Source organism: Gekko japonicus, unplaced genomic scaffold, assembly GCF_001447785.1.
Source record: "Gekko japonicus isolate JY-2015 unplaced genomic scaffold, Gekko_japonicus_V1.1 scaffold835, whole genome shotgun sequence".
Lineage (NCBI taxonomy): Eukaryota > Metazoa > Chordata > Lepidosauria > Squamata > Gekkonidae > Gekko > Gekko japonicus.
This window is the reverse complement of record NW_015175997.1, coordinates 110,975-131,980: the sequence shown is the minus strand read 5'-3', so window position 1 is coordinate 131,980 and position 21,006 is coordinate 110,975.

The following is a 21,006-nucleotide window of genomic DNA, read 5'->3' as shown; positions in this document are numbered from 1 at the left end:
CCAAGGGGAGATTTGAACAGAAAGACACTGTTGCAAAGGCCCACAATATGAGGCAAGAGGAAAAACATGTTTTTAGAAAGATACAAATTATTTGGACCCTTTTGAAAATTTCTTGACGCAACAGAAAATGGGTTCAAACTGGGACAATCCTCTCTTACTCATCCATAATGAGAACTGTTTCCACTTTTAGCGATATGACATTCCAGTTATGAGCCACATGAAAAGCTTTTTGTGTAAAGCAGCATGCTTCTGTCTTTCCAATCCCATGGAACTTGCCATGTGGAATGGCATTCATGCAGTTTTGAACAGACTTAAAATCACCTACTGCCGCCACATGATGAATGTTCCAGGATCATGTGTTGTAGTTAGGGATGTCTTTATGGAACAAAAGATGTCACAGTAGATCAAGCAATTATAGTATCTTCCATGACCTATTTGTTGTACAGCTTGTTCTAGTCTGGGCTGGCCAGCTGGTTCTTTCATAAAAGGCAGACTGCTGTCCTAAAGGCTCAGTTTTACAGTATGTTGTCCCAAATGCTCCAGCCAAAGATTAAAAGATTTCCTTTGTTAAAAAGGGATGGAGCTGGATTACTGGAAGACTCTACATGGATGTGGTTGTCCTCTCTGAGATTCCGGAATGGATGATGTAGTTTGAGCACCTTAATGTCTGAATGGGTTTTAAATTGTATATTATGTTTTTAAATGTACTAAATTATTTGATGTTTTTATTAGCAAGTTCTCTTGCCATGTAAGCCGCCCTGAGCCCTATGGGGGAGGGCGGGGTATAAATTTAATAATAAATAAATAAATAATACAATGGGTGCTTCAATTACCAAGAAATTCAGAAACTACAATATATGTCTGTACTAATTGGTTTCACAAATGGATATACTAGTAGATGAGACTCATACATTTTCCCAATCAAACTGTGAAAGGCTAGTTATCATGGTTATGGAGTGACAACTTATTATTCTCATGAGATCCAAAATTTAGGGACAAAGGTTACAATGGCCCTGGTCACACGAGAGGTTTTGGGCCGGGAGAGGGGCGGATCGGGGGCGGAGCAAACGGGTGCGATCCCACCACAACATCTGGGAAGCGTTGCGCACCCGTCCCCGATCCGGCCCTTCCGCCCAAAACACCGTGGCAAAAATAAACCACCTACCGAGGTGGTTCTTCCGGCAGGTCCACATCAAGGCCGGCTGTGGGATCGCTGGTGCGTCCTTCCGCCAGCGCATCCCCGGCTCCTGGCTGAACTGCGCATGCTCAGACATGCGCAGTTCGTCAGCCTCCCCCTCCCGACCGTGGCTTCCTCCCCGGCATCTGATCGTGCCGGGGAGCAACGGCACCGCAGCTCAGGGGATCCGTGGGATCCCACCCCGGCATCTCTATTTTGGTGCGGCTCTGATTAGCCACACTTTGCCCGGGTTTTTTTCTGCCGTGTGGCAGGGACCAATGTATCTTTATTACAGATACTTGGGGCACCTTGGTATGGAAATCATTAATAAGAATTCTTAATTTTAAAAGATGGCAATAGCCTCTGAGTTTTCAAATTGAGTGTTAGAGCTGTTAAACATGATTTCCCACTGTTACCACCTAAGTTCTTGTGTGCACCTTGGCCTAGATGAAGTGCAGCGCTCCTCTCACTGCCCCCAGCTAAATATGGCATGGGTAGCCTCTTGCTGCATTTATTGACATTGCTGATATTCCTGGGAGGCAACAGATCAACTGTTCACATTTGTAGAACTTTTTATTAGTCTACCATTGAGAACATTCAAGTACACCATCTCTTGTCCTCTGATCTGCCTAACACCCAAATCCAGAACATGACAGGCTATCTGAACATTTAAAGTTAACACTTGTCTTTATCCAGAATTCAGAGGATGATTAATTAAGGTGATCTTTGTGAAGCTATACCATAATCATGGGACTTGTGAAAGTTCTGCCTACATTATACTGGAGCCTTGGTGCAAGACAGCTCCTCAGACACAATATGAGGGAACCAAGCGTATTTCACAGCATCGAGAGAACAATGATGGGTCACTGGGTAGTGCAAAGGTAAATGTGTTTTAAAGATCACCTGTGATGGATCAGTGATCTCTTGCTCTGCATATTTCTTGTTAAAAAATAAAAAATACCCTCTTACCAAGAGTACCAACTATATTGACTACAGCCCTATTCATACTTATGGAGGATGACACAGAAAACAAAATAGGACTTACTGTAGAAGATCAGTTTGCAGGTTTCCAATCCTATGTACATTTAATTGGGAGAAAACTCTGAGTCAATGTGGATTGCATTTCTAAGTACATGCATTTAAAAACAGGCTGTAGTGCAGTGTTTCTGTAAATGTGATGAACAGTCTTTACATGAACTCTCCATCTGCCAAAGGATGCTTTAAACATAAACTAATCCAATGCAAATTTACACAGCAGCTGGCTATGAATTAAGGCCCAATTCACCCATTAAAAGGACAAATAATCAGCTGCTTACAAACTAACACAATAAGTTTACTTGTGCGAACAATGAAATGTTAAGAAATAGCTCATACAACTACAGCAGCAAGTTCTGTGGACAACGAGCTTGAAAATGTATGTTTCTGTTAATGGGTTGCTGCTTTAGTATTTCACAAATATCCTCCCTGTCTACGGCACTGTAACAGGCTGTAACTATTGTTCATTGAGTCGTCCTCTGTGCAGTCACACACTGGGAATTATACAAACGTAGGTCAGCCACAGAGAAGACTCTAGTGCATCTCCGAGCATGAGGAAGCACTTCTCCCTCTCCTTAATGGATTTTCAGTGCTATCCTAAACAGAGTTAAAAACTTACTTCAATGGACTCTGAAAGCTGTAATTCTGCTTAGGATGGCACTGTTTCCTATCCTTTCCATCATGTCATAAGGGAGGGGACAGCTCTCCCTCCCTTGGTCCTCCTTTGCTGCTCAAGAAATTTACAATGGAGTAGGAGGAAGGAATATGTAACTGCACAGAGGATCACTTAATGAGCAACAGTTGCAGGTAAATGAAGCCCCGTCTTCTTGATTGAGTTCCACATTGAGAGACTAGCAGAGCAATCTCTCTATAGGACCACACTGTACTAAATTTACTAATCCTGGATTGAGGGCGTAAAGATCTTAGCTGAACCACTTTCCTAACATCCACTTCCTTTCTAGTGTTATCATCACAGTAATACCTGGTAAACGTTGAAGCAGACAGCCATGGTGCCATACCGCAAATGTCCTCAACTGGAGCTTCTCTGAGAAAAGCAGCAGAGGAAGCTTGAGCTATGAAGGAATGCACGTTCCCCTAGAAAGGACACTGCACACCTGCCAATTCATGGTGTTTAATTGCCAAAGCTATCCACTGAGAGACTGCTTGGGTAGATGTATGAATGCCCCCTTTTTTCACCGCCGTAACAGAGAAAAGAGTGAGAGAATTTCTTGAATGAAGGCACTTCTGTAAAGAAGATAAGGTTGTAGTATAATGGAACTGATACTGCTTTTATAAAGGGAATAGGATTGCAGTCTATTCTACTGTTCATTATATGTATGACCTTAATTTAGTGCACTGTTTTCTACTTTTGTAATCCCATTTTTGTACTGTTCATATCATGTCTGATACTTTTCTTGGCATCATTTTTAATTTTTGTGATCCTCATCCTCATCTTCTCCCCACTGCCAGCCCAAATCTTCTCCATAATTTTCAAGAAAGTTATCTACTTTAAATGTTGAGTCTCATCTGAACCTTTTTCCTTCAAAATGGAATAATATTACTTCAGGTATTAACCATCTAAATGTAATACCGCTTTTCTTAAGTAGGTTTGTCAGAATTTGATAGTTAAATCTTTTTGACCTCACTCTCCAAGGGATCTCTTTTAATATTCTAATTTCTGCACCTTGTATTATCACTTTTTTTCCTTGGGCTGCTTTGAGAATTTTTTCTCGTATTTCTCTTTTATAAAATTTTACATGCACTTCCCGTGGTAGTTTGTGGTTTTTTGCATACGTCGAGTTCCATTTGTACACTGATTCTATTTCAGCCGTAACTTCCGCTTCAGAACCTATTTGTAGCTGTTCCCCTAAATTTTGTGCTACCACCTCCTTCAAAAAAATTTCCAGATTTTCTGGTATATTTTGACATCTAATTATTAATGCAGCCTTGTCCATCTCTAAATTGATCAGAGACTCTTCTATTTGTTCATTTTTGCTTTTCAACTCCTGCAGCTTTTCTGATGTCTCAAATATGTAGATGTATTTGTCATCAGAAGGATGCAAGTGGAAGTAGGAAAAAATACTGGCTACAAAATATTTTGGTTAATGTAAAAATGTCAGAACACCTTTCACAAGAATTCCAAACAAAGGCACAAAACAAACAAGTTGATCTTTATGAACTTTGTTAAATGGAGGATCGTTCTTCAGCACTGATAACTCACTAACATTCCCCCCCGTCAAATCTCAGATGCTAAGTAATAATAATAATAATCTTTCAATTTATTAATCGCTCAATCCTGCAGAGCTGCTGGCTCTGAGCGATTTACAGTTATTCAAATACACACGGGACTAACAATGATTCAAAGGGGTAAGGGATGGACAACATATAAATCTTTAAATCACACACGTTCGCAGCTGACGGGGAGTTTGTTCAGCAGTAAGGTCAGACATGTTCCAAAGGCATTTTTCCCTCAGCGTGGCTTGATGTCATCAGCTTTCTCCAGTACTGCTTCAGTTGCAGCACGGCACTGCCACTGCCTGACCGGACGGCCCATTACAGGCTTTCTTGATGCTGAAGAGTTCTTTCTAGGCTTTTCGATCTCACGCGCTGGACCTTCTGTTTGCCGGCTAACATCTCCCCCACCGGGGGGTTAGTGTGCCCACCCTCTCTAAGGAGTGGTACCCATTTTATCTACTCGCCGAAGCTTTCGAACCGCTGGGGACAAGGCTAGTAGCTCACACCAGCATGGGGCTAGAACTGACAGTAGTTCCGTTCAGCTCAGATGTTTTAACCAGAGGATAAATCCCCTGTGCCACCACTCCCCAAGGGTCGGCCTTGGCTAGTATTTGGAAGGGCAAACTCCAATGAATACCAGTGTTGTGACGCGGAGGCAGGCAATGGCAAACCACCTCTCAAATGTCTCTCACTTTAAAAACAAGTCTAGCTCACCACCTAGTGGTGCATAATGCTAAAGAGCAAGAACTGGTTGCCAGACAATCTTAGGATATCCTGGCTATTCTACACACAATGGCATATGATTATTAATCTCCCCCCCGTCAATGTGACTGCTACCAAATGTTCAGTTTAGAAAAAAAAAATCTTCCCTGAGGAATGAGGAGTACAATGTTGTTGTTCAGTCACACAGTTGAGTCCGACTCTTCACGACCCCATGGACCACATCACGCCAGGCCCTCCTGTCCTCCGCTGTCCCCTAGAGTGTGCTCAACTTCACGTTCGTTGCATCAATAACACTAACTGTCTCATCCTGTGTCGTCCCTTCTTCTTTTACCTTCAATCTTTCCCAGCATCAGGGTCTTCTCCAGTGAATGCTCCCTTCTCATTTGGTGGCCAAAGTGTTTGAGCTTCAGCTTCAGTATCTGACCTTCCAGGGAACAGGATGGACCAAAAAAGCCTTTCAAAAAATATCTAAAAACTCTATTTCAGCAAAAATCAATTTCCAATTAATAGGGTCATGAAATGCTTGAAATGGCCTCTAAATGTATTTTCACTGAGAGAGAAGCAAGCCCTGTAGCACTAAGTTCTAGTAAACAGTAAAAAAAAATGCACCCCAAATCACATGAGAAAGCCCAAGGTTTTAACAAGAGGTCCAAATTGTAAACCTGGTCCAATGTGAAGTGCAGGATCTTCACTTGGACAGCCTTCTAACTTCTTCTGTAACCTTTCTTACACCTGCAGAAAATACAGTTCTGCTGGGTGAATGTTCCAGGCAGCTAGGGGTACGGTTGCCATTCTCAAGATGGGGCCTAGAATTCTCCCAGAATTATAACAGATGTCCAGACTACAGAGATCAGTTCCCCTGGAGGAAATGGCAGTTCTGTGGCCTTACACCCATGTGAAGCTCCCCCCACAGACACTGCTACCAAATCTACAGAAATGTAGTAATGGAATATTGTGGTGCAGAGGCATATCAGACAATACTGGATCATCCTGCACTGGTAAACAAATGAAACGTCCTGTCACCTGTTTCATTAATGTGGTGAACCAAGTCTGACATGACCAGAATGGTGTGGTTAGAATGTACTCTCTTTTCATTTTGCATAGATTCCTGCCTATCAGGGAAGGTGAAAAAAAATAGAAGAGAATTCCCATTCAGAGTATATACAAAGTGGGTCTGTGCACCCAGGAACAGAGCAAAAATCCTCATCGGGCAAATGCCCATTCATGACTGACCTTTACAATGTCTTAAAGTGTGAGCCATAACATTGTCCAACATGGTTTGAGGCACTCCCAAATAACCACAGCCTCTTTGCAAAGGGTATGTGATAATGTTCTCCCTGCTTGTTGATATAAATGCTTTGCCTGAGTAGATGCTGTGGCTTTTGGAACAATCCTGAGCCATGCCTGCACTGTGGCGGCCAGCCGCCGCATGACTAGGGCGGTGCTAGTCCATTCCCTAAAGGCATAATTTAAGCAGCGGCCAGCAGACAAAGTTGGTGCATTTGCAGTCTTTTCTGTTTGTAAGCTGGGTATCATCTATACAACTGCACAGTGGCAGCCAGTGGAAGTGTTGTGTGGAGGCACTGGCACTATGATAGACAGGGCTGCCATAACCAATCAGGGGCCAAATGGCACGGGGGTGCAATCCAGCGTGCATCACAGGCAGTTGGCAGAGAGGGGCAGGTCGCAGAAGTTGCAGGAGTCCTGCTCGTTTCCAGAAGCACAGCCTCCACTCGCTTAAAGGAACCAACTCCATTCGGCAGATCTGGGCACCCGATAGTGAGGGAAAGGTTTGAGGGATCCTTTAAATGCTTTGAGGAAGAAGTGGGGGGGGGGCTGTAATCCAATCCACAAATTCACTTCTTCTCCAAAGCATTTAAAGGGATTCTTTAAATGCTTTTGAGAACTGGAGTGTGGCGATGCCCCTCTCCATCCCTCCTGCAATCAGCTGAAGAGCCCTTTAAATCTTGCAGGAGGAGAAGGAGAGGAGTGACTGTCAGCTGTCAGGCTTGGGGGCGGGGCTTCCCCCGCTGGCCAGCTGGCTGGTGGTGAATTGAAGCCCCTAAAACCAGGGGAACCCTTGCTGGGACCTGGGGGGTGGCAATCCTACAAGAGTGTGCTGTTGTAGCTTCAGAGTCGTGACACCTTGATTCATAGATCTTACATTCCAGGTTCCTATGCAGTATTGTTCTTTGCAGCATCAGACTTTCACCATCCAACACATCCACAGCTGAGCGTCCATTCGGCTTTGGCCCAGCCTCTTTCTGGGGTTACTTGTACTTGCCCTCTGCTCTTCCCCAGTAGCATATTGGACACCTTCCGACCTGAGGAGCTCATCTTCCGGCGTCATATCTTTTAGCCTTTTGTTACTGTCCATGGGGTTTTCTTGGCAAGGATACTGGAGTGGGTTGCCATTTCCTTCTCCAGTGGATCACGTTTTGTCTGAGTTCTCCGCTGTGGCCTGTCCATCCTGGGTGGCCCTCCATGGCATAGCCCGCACCCTTATCAAACCATGCAAGCCCCCTCGCCATGTCAAGGCAGTGATCCATGAGAGAGCTTTTGTAACTACTGGAATTTTTAACTACAGGCATGTGTCTAATTATGTGCGTGTGTGTGTTAGTGCCATTAACTAACTTCTAACTCATGGAGACCCTATGAATTAATGTCCTCCAAAATGTCTTCTCATTAACAGCCTTGCTCAGGTCTTGGAAACTGAGGGCCATGTCTTCCTTTATAGAGTCAATCCATCTCATGTTGCATCTTCCTGTTTTCCTGTTGCCTTCAAGTTTTCCTAGCATTATTGTCTTTTCCAGTAACTCTTATCATACTGTGACTAAAGTATGATAGCCTCAGTTTATTCATTTTAGCGTCTAGGGAGAGTTAAGGTTTGATTTGATCTAGAACCCTTTTTGTACTTTTATTTATTTACTTTATGTATAATTCACCTTTCTCACTGAGACATAAGTGTACCCGTATTTCGTACTTGGGAATGCATATGTGAGTACAAAAAACAAACAGGACACAGCCCTAAGGAAATACCAGATACGTGTCTGTGTTGCTATGTTTTAATGGGAAACAGTTGCTACAGTCTTTTACACAATGTCCCCCCCTAAAGAATATTTGTCAATTTACCTGAGAGTGAAGGAAGGATTAAGGAAGATATTAATCCACATCAACAAGTTTTGCTCATTTTGGCTGTCGCCACTTCACATCTCCCCCTACTCCACCAATTCATATTTGGCAATTACCATGTTACTCTCCATACTCACAGAAATAATGTGACCACAGAACTCAAATTACATCAATGAACCTTGAGTAATATTGAATCCCTTTACATGGTCTTTTCTTCTGTTTTAAAATTTAGTTGTCCAGCTATAACGTACCGTGGCAAAGAGGAAGCAAGGGTAAGAAGAGTCACTCACTCACTCTAGATAACATTTGCTAGGTCTCAGAGCAAACAATATGACTGATGTGCGTGCAGTTTTCTAGCAGGATAGCTCAGACCACAAATGTACATGCACTCTATCACTTCCTTAATTTTATGTATTTTTGAGACTAAAAAACTATAATACATGCCTGTCCAGTTGTACATAGGCCCTGGTCACACGGCAAAGTTGCCACGGGAGAGGCACGGATGGTGGGCGGATTATCCGGGCGCGATCACACCCCCAACATCTGAGAAGTGGAGCACACCTGTGGCTTACCACCGAAAATGCGCGTTAAAAAGTAGTACTGCCAAAGTACCAGTAAACGTTTGCCACGGGCTGCCTCCAGACTCCCGTAGTGTGATCGCACTGGCGCGCGGCATTCCCCTCCAGTCCCTCGTTTACTAGCTAGCTAGCTTCTTTCTGAAATAGGGTTGTTGTTGTTTGTTTTTAAAATGTGGTTTGATTTTAAAATATTTAGCTTCTTTCAGTATGGTACAGCTTAATAAAGACTGAAATGCCTTTGATGGAGATAAGCCACATATAAATTCATTAAAAATACTTAGTAATGCAATCAGTGTCTTATCAAGCCAACCAAAACTCAGAGATGGCCAAGAAATACATGCCATATATGAGTGGTCTAGATCTGTGGCATCAAACCAGAAATAATATCTCCAAGGCCCTCGAGATATACTACACAGATTACACCTGATGTAACTTAGGAACAACATGTTTAAATTATTCGCCCAAGGCTGTCAAGGTTATCAGGATTAGAATTCAGGCACTCCCAGCTCCCACTCCTGTGCTCATTACCACACCCCGTCTCACCAACACATGGCCTCAGCAAGCACAGCTTTTGTCATCTCTCATTTTTTGCAAATAGAAATTCATGACACACATTTTCTCCAACACAACCTGAGCATTTTGTTTTACTTGCAGGGACTGAATAATTTGAGATCAACAGAAATAAGCAAGGAAGCATGTCACAGCTCGTTGGTTTTAACAGGAAGTTTCCTACAACACAACTAGAACACACAAATTGCAATAATATGATTGTCAGGTTAGCAACTTACATGATAATAAACTCCTTTCAAATCCCAGGAGTGGAATGGAAGGAAAAGGCAGGGGAAAAAACTTTATTTCTGGTTCAGATACTGTAATATAGGTACCCCTCTGTACTAACCATGTTAATATGATGCATATACAAGGATTTGTTATGTTCATTAAATATTTGTTATGTTCATTAAATGAGAAAAAGCAGGAGAGCATTTTAACTAGGAATGTTACTTCTACAGAATTTATACATATGCCTTTTCAAATGTTTTGAAGAGAAGAGGAGAATAGTAAATTATATGGTATTCATTTATATTTAAAACCAGTATATTGGAATGATCTTTCTTTCTCATAATACCATCTAGGAAATGAAAAGTGGATTTGGATTGTTTATGTATAGAGTTTGCCATAATATTTTGAATATATTAGAATAGAAAATCCTGGGAAGTTTGAGGTGTCCCTTTTCTAAATGGGTGTTGAAAGTGTTCACTTTAAAGGGCTAGCAGATTCCTCAGCAGTGGCTTTGCATTGGGACAATAATGCTGAAAATCCAAAAACAAGGTCCAAATCAACAGTCCCCTCCCATCCATCCGCAGCCAGAAAACCAAGGTTAGGACGCATCTAAGACAGCACTTTGTAAATGGGCTTGGTATTGTTAGAAAGAATACCAGAGGTAAACCAGAATAAATTTTTCTACAAGAAACTGTAAGACACTAGTTAAAACAGAAGCAGCAAAGAACTAGATCCGGAACTATTTAGTCCTTCATTAAAAAGGCACATATGAACAGACTCTTAGTCAGCAAGATTATGTATTCAATGATTATTCATAAAGGCTAAAGGGTGGGAAAGAAACCCCAAGAAAATAAAAGCAGACTCTCTCTCCTTAGGATTCACTTCAATCCTGTGAGCACTGGGTGTGGAGCACAACTTTCCCAAAGGCATTCTCCTGCTGTTTCCCAAGAACTTTGTTGTTCTTACAGAACTGACCTTGAAAAGATGGCAAAGGCAAGAACAAGATGCAATGAGCACCTCTTTCACTGCTATAAGGCGAAGAATTTCCATATTTGAAAGCTGTACACAAAAGCTGCATAAGCTGTATACCTGGCCTAGCAGGGGGAAAAAGGGCTTACCAAAAGCATTCAATAGAATTTCTGGATGCTATCCAAAGACAGGAAAGCCTGCTAAAAGATTTCAAGGGACTGGAAAGTCTATGTTTTGAGGCAACCGACACCTACACAAAGATTTTCCCCCTTTGCTCTGCTTTAGTTTTACATGGTAAATAAATCATATCACTTTTCCCAATCAACATAAGCAAAAAGGTGTGATGAAAGTAAATCATGCAGACTTCTTAGATTAATCTTTTTTTTCTTCAGAGAAAAAAGAAAAGCTCATACTTCCCTCCACCCTAAGGAGACAAGTTCCCTAATTAAAAGTTTCATTAGGTAACGATATAAAAGTGTTTTAGATGTTACACCTAACAGGTGGTTTCTTGTTCAAATAGCTGAGATTTTACCTCATGATCTGTTCCGATTGAGAGCAACTTAAACAAATCTGTTCCACAAAGATGTTTAGCCAAACAAAACTCACAGAGGCCAAATTTATCTTCTTAGCTAGGGAATTTCCCATATTGGTAAAATGACATTAAAACAACAGCACTCCTTTTTTTGCTCCTGGAGAGTACATTTTAGTTGGCTCTTCTACACTATTTCTAGTTTCAGTGCTTCCCAGTTCAGCCTTGGAAATTACTGAGTACTTAATAACATATAAGAATTACCTTTTAGGATTCCAGTTTATAACTTTGAAGAAGAAAAAACAGCAAATTGCATTACAGACTGGCAATGCTGACTAGTTAGCATGTAGAATACACTAAAACTTTGTGACATTTGTTTCTTGCCATTCTACCAAAAAACTAAACATAGTATTTTAGCCACAAAACAATGTAGATGAGGTAGATGAGAAAAATAAAGCCAGCGGTTCATGCTGTAATTCCCATGCATTTAGCCTGGAGTGGGTGAATGCTAGGGTTACTGCTAGATTTGTGGCCTGATCAGTAATACATCAGGTGAACTAGCGCCTCCACAAGGGTATCAGCTAGCGCCTCCACAAGGGTATAAATAAAATGGACAATATTGTAATGCCCCTTTAATAGATCTATGGTGCGGCCTCATTTGGAATACTGTGTACAGTTCTGGTCACCATATCTCCAAAAGGACATTGCATAGCTGGAAAAGTAGAGAGGAGGGCAACCAAGATTATTACAGGGTTGGAGTACCTTCATTATGAGAAAAGGCTGAAGAGTCTGGGACTTTTCAGTTTAAAAATGAGATGACTAAGGGTGGGTCATGATAGAGGTTTATAAAATTCTGCACGGGGTAGAGAGAGTTGACTAGGAGAAATTTTTCTCCCTTTCCCAAAATACTAGAACTTGAGGGCATCTAATGAAACTGATGGGCAGTAGGTTCAGGACGGACAAAAGGAAATATTACTTTACATGGAGAGTGATTAAAATGTGAAATTTGCTGCCAGAAGATGTAGTGATGGCCACAGGAATAAACAGCGTTAAAAGGGGATTAGATACATTCATGGAGGATAAGTCTATCAATGGCTGCTAGCCGTGGTGACTGAAGGGAACTTCCTAGGTTTGCCAGGATCCTGGTCAGGGTGAGGAATCCCCCGCTTTTGCAGGCTCTGGCCCACCACCAGCCAGTTGGCCAGCGGGAAGTACCCCACTCTCAAACACATGTCCCTGTATGATGTCAACAATGCGCTGACATCACTTCTGGACATGACATCATCGTGTCGGCAATGTCAGGGCAACGCTCTATTTTGGGGGCAAAACTCTACGGTTTGTAGCCCTTTTTACCATAGAATTTTGCCCAAAAAGCAGGGCGTTGCCCTGATGTCGCTGCAGTGATGACGTCACTTCTGGAAGTGATGTCAGCATTTCGCCGACATAACCACCCCCGAATGCCCCCCAACCCAGAACTTCCACATTCAAAGGCACTAATCCTCTGAATCCCAGAGCCAGGAGGCAACATCAGGGGAAGGCCTCAGCCTCTATCCCCTGTTGTTGGCCCTCCAGAGAAACTGGTTGGCCACAGTTGGACTAGATGGACCCTTGGTCTGATCCAGCTGAGCTATTATGCTCTTAAGGGTACTGTCTCTGTAACTGTACAAGTTCCCATTATAGTGGTGGCTAGGGTTGCCAGGTGACTACTGTCTGCCAGCGGGGGGTTCCTGGCTGCTGCTTGGAGTCTTCTGGAAGTGACATCATCACGCCGGACATGTAGTGTAGGGGATGCTCTAGCATTCAGCCAAAAACTCTATGGTCAGTTTTTAGCCGAACGCTAGAGCGTCCCCTGCACAATGTGCCCGGTGCAATGACATCACCTCCAGGTGACATCATCGTGCTGAGCATGTCGGGTGCAGAAGAGATAATTGGGGACAGGGTTCCCCCACCAGCCAGCTAGCTAGTGGCAAATTGGGGGCCCCGCAATCGGGGGATCCCCTGCCCCCATTGGGGGGATGGCAACCCTAGTGGTGGCTTGAAAAAGCTTGCATGTATAAGTGGACCCTGTATAGGAACCTGCTGAGGATTGTTCAGACTTTCCTAGCTAAGAAGGGATCCGAATCTTGAGTTTTCAGCTTCCAGTTTGAATAGTTGAGCCACTGTAGCACATTGGCTTTTTAAAAAGGGAAAACAGTGCTTCACAGGGGAGCCTCTCATCCCCCCACTATTTCATCTTTCCCTTCCCTGAAAACCCCATAGCTTCTCCTTTCCTGCTTCCTTCTCTTCTTCCATGGTGCTAACCTCCAGGTGGACCCTGAAGATCTCTTGGAATCACAACAAAACTCAAAGCTACAGAGATCAGTTCCTAGGATTGCCAGCTCCAGGCTGGGAAATGCCTGGAGATGGGGGGGAAGGAGCCTTGAGAAGGCGAGGTTTGGGGACGGAAGCAGCCTCAGCAGGATTTAATGCCATAGAGTCCACCTTCTGAAGTAGTCATTTTCTCCAGGGGAGCGGATCTCTGTCATCTGGAGATCAGTTCTAATTCTGGTGATCTCCAGCTTCACTCTAGTTCTCCTTGAAGAAATGGCTGCTTTGGTGGGTGGAGTATATGACATTATAACCCTCTGAGATCCCTCCCTTCCTCAAACCCTCCCCTCCTCAGGTTCCATCCCCAAATCCTAAACTGGAGTTGTCAACCCAATCTCCTTCCCACCCAACAGCCAACCTACCGTTAACTGGCCATCTCTTTTAAACTGTTCCTCTCCCCCATCCCTGGCAGCCTCTACCTAGGAAAACTGTAACCCAGTTGTGTGGTGCCAGTCACGGGGCTAGGCCTACTTGCATAGTAGGGAACCCTCAAGGATTTCTGGGGTGGCACCTCACTTTCCACTCTATTCCCCTCCCCACCCTATTTCTTGTTTCCTTCCTTTTCTTTTCCTCTCCTTGCCTCTTTGCCTCCTTTTCCCATTTTCTCCTTGTCAGTCATTCACCAACCTATCTTTATTTCTCCCTCCCATCTTCAGCTATATTTATTATTTATTTACTTCATTTATACCCTGCCTTTCTCCACAGTGGCGACCAAAGCAGCTTACATTATTCTCCCCTCCTCCTTTTTATCCACATAACAACCTTGTGAGGTAGGCTGAAAGTATGTGACTGGCCCAAAATCACCAGTGAACTTCCACACCAAGATGGGGATTCAAACCCTGGTCTCCCAGACCCTTCTTTGAATCTCTAACTGCTATATCTACACCACACTGGTTTTCACAGAGAAGCTGCTATTGAACAGTAGCAAGCAGCCAGGCTTAGTTGAGTCATGCAAATTGAATGGTATTAAGTCACCCAGAGGTTGCTGCCAGGCCTAGAGTTGCCAACATCCAGGTGGGACATGGAGATCTCCCAGAATTACAACTGAACCTTAGACAACAGAGATCTGTCCCTCTGGAGAAAAGACTGCTTTGGAGGGAGGACTCAATGCATTATGTTCGCCTGAGGCCTTTCCCCTCCTCAGACCCTGCCCGCTTCAGACTCCGCCACCAAATATCCAGGAATTTCTCAACCTGGAGCTGGCAACCCTATGGTCTGGCCCCAAAGAATCCTCCCTCAAAGAGCAAAGAACAAAACAGGCCTGGAAATAGGGTTGCCAGCCCCCATGTGGGAGAGGGGGAATCCCCCGATTTCACAGGCTCCTGGCTGGCAAGGGGAAGCCCTGCCCCCATCAGCCACAACCCAGCACAATGTCCCCAATATGATGACAGATACCAGAGCATCACCATGCGACGTCTCCGGCATGATAATGTCACTTTCATGTGACATCATCATGTCAGGGATGTCATGTACTGTGACGTCACCCTGCCCCCACTCCCAGAGAGCTCCCACCCACCCCCACTGGCGAGAACTTAGGATCTGACACCCTGCCCTCCCCCTGCCTTTCCCCCCTCAGAAGCCCAGCCTGGAATACTGCAGCTGCTTAACAACAGCCACTGAGGAAAACTGTTGCTTAAAGCTACAGGCACTACCTTTAACATTTTTGAGTTTTTAAACTCTCCAATGTATTTTTTTTAGATTTCATATTCTTTTGCAAACTTAAGGCCCTTTTCAGATTTGTAGAAAGATATGTCTTGCCCGTTCACAGCTCCAGTCATCAGACTTAAGTATCAAAAGTTTTGGCCAACTTTGCAATTAATATATAGACACTTATTTAAATATTCTTTTTCAGAAATCAAGGAAGTATCAAGAAGAATGAATAAAAATTGATCTTATAAAATCACATTTAAAAAATTCAATCATTGTGTCTCACTTTAAAAAAAAAATCTGTTTTAAAAGGAGAGTTGAATAATACAAGCCGATATATTAAAATTACCATTTATTATTTCATAACCATCTGTCAAACATACCCCTACAGGTTTAAAAAAAAGAACCATAAGGAAAAATATCTGGGATTTCCCCCTTGCAATCTACATACATCAGCTATAGAAGGTTAAAGCTGGGTCTTGTGAAACCATAACCTGAAAAATGAAGCCCAATCTGAAGTCAAAGATTGTTACTTGGACTAGGCAAAAGGAAATGAGAAACTAGGGTTGCCAACCTCCAAGTTGGGCCTGGAGATCTCCCAGAATTGCACTGGTTTCCAGATTAGAGAGATCAATTCTCTGGAGAAAATGTTTGCTTTGGACAGTACTCTCTATGGTATTACATCCCATAGAGGTCCCTTCCCTCCCCAGACTTCATCCTTCCCAGGTTCCACCCCCAAATTTCCAGGAATTTTCCAACACAGAGTTGGCAACCCTACAAGAAACAGTAAGGCAACAAGCTAGTGAAACTGTGAATATCACAATACTAAGATCAGAGCCCGTTTTAAAATAATCTCATAGTTTGTAAGAAGAAGAAGAAGGAAGAAGAAGAAGATGATGATGATTGGATTTATACCCCGCCCTTCACTACCCAAAGGAGTCTCAGAGCAGCTTACAAACTCCTTTCCCTTCCCCTCCCCACAACAGACACCCTGTGAGGTAGGTGGGGCTGAGAGAGCTCTTGACAGAAACTGCTCTTTTTCAAGGACAGCTCTTATCAGAACCATGGCTTGCCCAAGGTCATCCAGCCAGGTGCAAGTGGAGAAGTGGGGAATCAAACCCGATTCTCCCAGATCAGAGTCCACGCACTTAACCACTACACCAAACTGGCTCTCCATAGATCACTTGAACACATGAAATGGACCTATATTGAGTTAGACCATTGAGCTATCAAGGTTAATAGTGTCTTCTCTGGCTGGCAGCAGCTCTCCAAGCTTTCTTTCACACCACTTACTACTTGATGATTTTAGCTGGAGATGCTGGGGATTGAACCTTGGACCTTCTGCATGCCAAGCAGATGCTGAATCACTGAGCCACAGCCCCCCTCCAACTGTGAGAAGCGTTTTAAATGCTGCTAGAACAACATAACAAATATTATGCTGGTATTGATGGAAAAATTCAATCAAAATAAGATGCAGAAACTGAGAAAGGTGAGCTGAGAAATTCCATCAGGACCGAGTGATCAACTAATCAGATCAATTTACAGTGTTATATTATTTAACCATATTAGCCAAATGTTTAAATCTCCTATATGTCTGAATACCAGATGTTAGCAATAAACAGGGGTAGCTGTTGCCTTCATACCAGGCTTATAAGCTTCCCAGAGACATCTGGCTAGCCACTGCTATAGATAAGCACTTACTTAACTCTTCCCTGCTGAAATCAATGGAATTTAACAGTGCTTAACTTTGGATTGTTGTTGCATTTTTGGTTGGTTTGTTTGTCTCTGAACCATTCCAAATATCTACATACTGTTTACATTGACTGAGACTGCCTTGTCCTCCGTACAGCAGGCCAAAAAAGGGTATCTCAGAGCAAAATTAATTCAATTGGCTGAAGAGCACTAAAAGAAACATATAATAATTAAAACCAGAAAATCACACGAGTTTGAAGAGGCATATGCTGACCTCATGAAGCTCTACAGTCCTTGGGGGACTGTTTATATGGAGGAAGTACATTTTAATTAGACAGTCCTGGGGAACAGACAACAAATGTAAATAGCAGGTCATCTAGACTCCAAAAGGTCAACTGAAAACAAAGCTGAAAGGAGACAAAGCTATATTTCTGGACACACTTCCTTCTTTAGGGAACATTCCTATGCACAGCACAAGCTCTTTGAGCAGGAGATTAAGAACACTCATAGTGGAATATAAAATGGAATGAAATTTTTTCAGCTCTTCAGCACTACAAGTGATTCCATCATCATAAATATTTTCCAAATGCCACTAGTTATTAAGTGCCTGCAAAAGTTACTGTCAATAATACTGCACTTTTACTGTGCTAGTGATTATTCTGCATGTTTTGCTTGTCCTCTACTGAATGGGGGCATATCCTGTGAGGACAAACAAAACAGATGTGGAGCTTCATGAGTGTCCAATGGATGACTTTACTCTTTATGAAAAGAGAATGAGTCCAGTAGCACCTTAAAGATTAACTGTTCTTTTGGTAGTCTGCTGCAGACAGACTAACACGGTCACCCATTTTAGGAATATAAAGTCAGGCTCAGGAGCCCAAATCCAATTGCTTGTCATTATACTACAATCGGGTGGTTCATGCTGCTAGCTTATTGATTCTACTTTCAGGGATGCTAGTGGGTGGGGCCACTAGCTCTCTTACAGACCCTGCTTTTCAGGAAGACAGAACCAACCATCTAGTTGCATTTTGTGTCATTTTATTATAGTTTGGGGGTGCTCTTGCCATTAGTGCATGGGACAAAAAGAACACTGCAGCAGCCAAACCATTTAACTGATTATGATTAGACAGAATTTGCCACTGTGTGGGACTGAAACGTAGGCTTGCTCAAGATATAATGACAAAGTCTTGAAATATGACTGCTGATGTTCCTTCTACTTTCCAAAGATGGTGGCAGTCAGGAGCTGAGTTTCCTCACAGGCCAAACTGCCTTTCCAATCCCTTTCCTTCTTGACAACAGCTTCAGAGAGGGAAATCAATGACGTTTTAATCAATGATGACTAAAAGTCTTCCCCCAAGCCTCCTGCTGCCTCGGCTGCTACTGCTGAGCACAAAAACTGCCTTACACAAAGTGAAACCACTGGTCTATCTAGCTCAATATTCTTACACTGATTGACAGCAATTATTTTATTTTAACTGCAGATGCCAAGTGGGGTGAAATGTCTCCTCGTTCCTTGATTTAATCATTGTAAAAATTTAAAGCTTTAGTGGATAATTTCTAATGTATATTCAGTTTTTATTCAAATGCTTTGCTTAGAACTCTCCAGATAGTACAAGACACTGCAAAAGTACCTGCCCCAGAAAGCAAACAAATGATATGCAGATCTGAGTCATCCAGAGTGACTACTGTGGGAAAGGAAATCAAAGCTTATGGTAACAGAAATACCTAGAATGCTCTCAAAAATTCCAGCAGGCAGAGGGGTGTAGTTTAGTAGCTTTTGCCGGGTTAGAATACTTCATTAGATGTGACAATGCGAACCACGGTTTGTACCACTGAAGTTAAAACAACACGACAGCATCAGATGCTAAAAGCTCTGCTTGCAAAATTTCTTCCCTCTAACTACTTGTAAAATTTCTTATAACATTTGTGTTACATATTTCAAAGTGTTCAAGGATAGTAGACCAACATGTAAGATTTAAGACAGTAAGATTCAGGTGGGTAGCCATGTTGGTCTAAAGCAGCAGAACAAAGTTTGAGTCCAGTGGCACCTTCAAGACCAACACAGTATAAGCTTTTGTGTGTAAGCACACCTCCTCAGATACAGTGGAACAGAACCTCCTCAACCGTTACCTATAGGGGGTGGGGTAGGGCTTGTTTTAAGACAGAAAGTTATGAGCCAATATTTAGGAGTTGTGGGCAAAGTGAGTGAATTCCCTGCAAGTTCCTCCATCCCTACCATAGCAAAAGTTTCTTAAATGTGAGATGATCCAACATAAGTTATGTGCATTAGGTCTGTGCATGCCCCTCTGAAAAATCAGAAAACAGCCCACAGCACCCGTGAATCTGCCAAGCTTTCCATTAACCATTCGTGGTTAACCATTAACCATTCTAACATTCTGCAGTATAACATACCACTAAAAATAGCATCAAGTCCAATCTCTTTATTTATTTGTTCTAAACATCTAGTTTGTACATGGTGGTGAAGTCACTTTAGCCCATTCTGCCTATTTGGATGCAGTGTACTTCCTATGATAACGAAACAGAGCAACAGAAGGAAGGAGCAGCAACCCCAACACAAGGCGCACTTTTCAGGACTCCAAGTAAAAGCAGCTGCTGAGGCTAGGACTGGCCAGATACACCACTGCAGCAGCACGGTTTAAAAGACAACAGGCAGAAAAGAAGAAGAAATGAAAAGGGGAGAGAAGCAGCAGCTTTCTGATTACTCTTCATCTGTTACCTTATATAAGCACATTATCAAGGCTGAACAAATATTTAGTTAAACCCTACTGTAAATCAGTCTTAGTCAATGAAAGAGATTCCTTCATTTGTCCATCCTCTTGCAACTTCCTGTGTTCATGGCTTAACATGTCTGCTGGGCTTAAGCAGGAAAACTTTGGAGCAAAGAACATGCATTCTCCAAGTCAGGGTATGTTTATCCCAAGATCAACAAACAAACAGCAAACACTGTTTTCTATACACAGAAGAATCATCTGACCGGCTGCTAAAACTGGTGATTCAGTTCTTTGCTGCATTTCCAAGATTTGAGTAAAAACCCTATTTTCAGTGGGAAGCTTGAAATTGACACAAAATATCATTTTAGAAGTGCACCCCATCTGTTTAAAGTTCCACACAGGACCTGAAACTTCACTCCAGATATTTTAAAGGGTTAACACTTCTCTCAGTTCTAGCTCATTTAAATACATATTAACTCATTTCAATACACCTACTAACCATAAACTGATAATTCCACTGAGGCTACACTTCACAAAAAAATAGTCAAGAGGCAAACAAAAGATGTATCCAGTTGACAGCCTTAGGTTGTTTTCATTTGCTCTCAGCAGTATACAGACTGAGAATATAAGGAACAGGCCACCAAGAACAGCCAACATGCTTCCTGCATTCATGAAAGTGAAACCTGACTGGAGCTTCTTCCACACAGCAAGGATTCTCCATGTAGGTCTGCAACAGAAGAGAGTCCATGCAGCAGTTTTCCTTACACTTTCCTTCCTTCAGTTTTAAAAGAGGATGAGATAGATTCATGGAGGATAGGCAGGGCCGGCCCGAGGGGGCTGTGCGCCCTAGGCGAGGCCGCCTCGTGACGCCCCCCCTCGGATGCCAACCTCCCGGTGGGTCCTGGAGACCTCCCAGCAGGCAGGCAGGAAAGCGCCCCCCCCCCGCCGCCGGTTGGTCAGCCGCACGATTCCTCCTCCCCCCTCCTGAAGAGGTGGCGGAGGAGGAGGAGGAGGAGGCGGCGGCAGCAGGAGCAGGGGCCGGCAGGCAGGCAGGCAGGCAAGCGCGGCCCCCCCGCCGGCCGGCCGGTCGCGCACTCTTTTCTCCCCCCTCCTCCCCGCCCAGCAACCTGGGGAGAGAAGAGGAGGACCGTCGCCGCCTCCCTGGGGCCGCTGCGCTTCGGCGCGAGCCCCAGGGAGCAAAGAAGAGGCCCGGCAGCGGCGTCGCCTTCCTGGGGCTTGCGCCGGGGTGCAGCGTTTTCTCCCCCCTCCTCCCCGCCCAGCAACCTGGGGAGAGAAGAGGAGGACCGTCGCCGCCTCCCTGGGGCCGCTGCGCTTCGGCGCGAGCCCCAGGGAGCAAAGTATAGAAGAGGACTGTCCTTGCTGCTTGCCTGGGGCTCGCGCCGGAGCGCA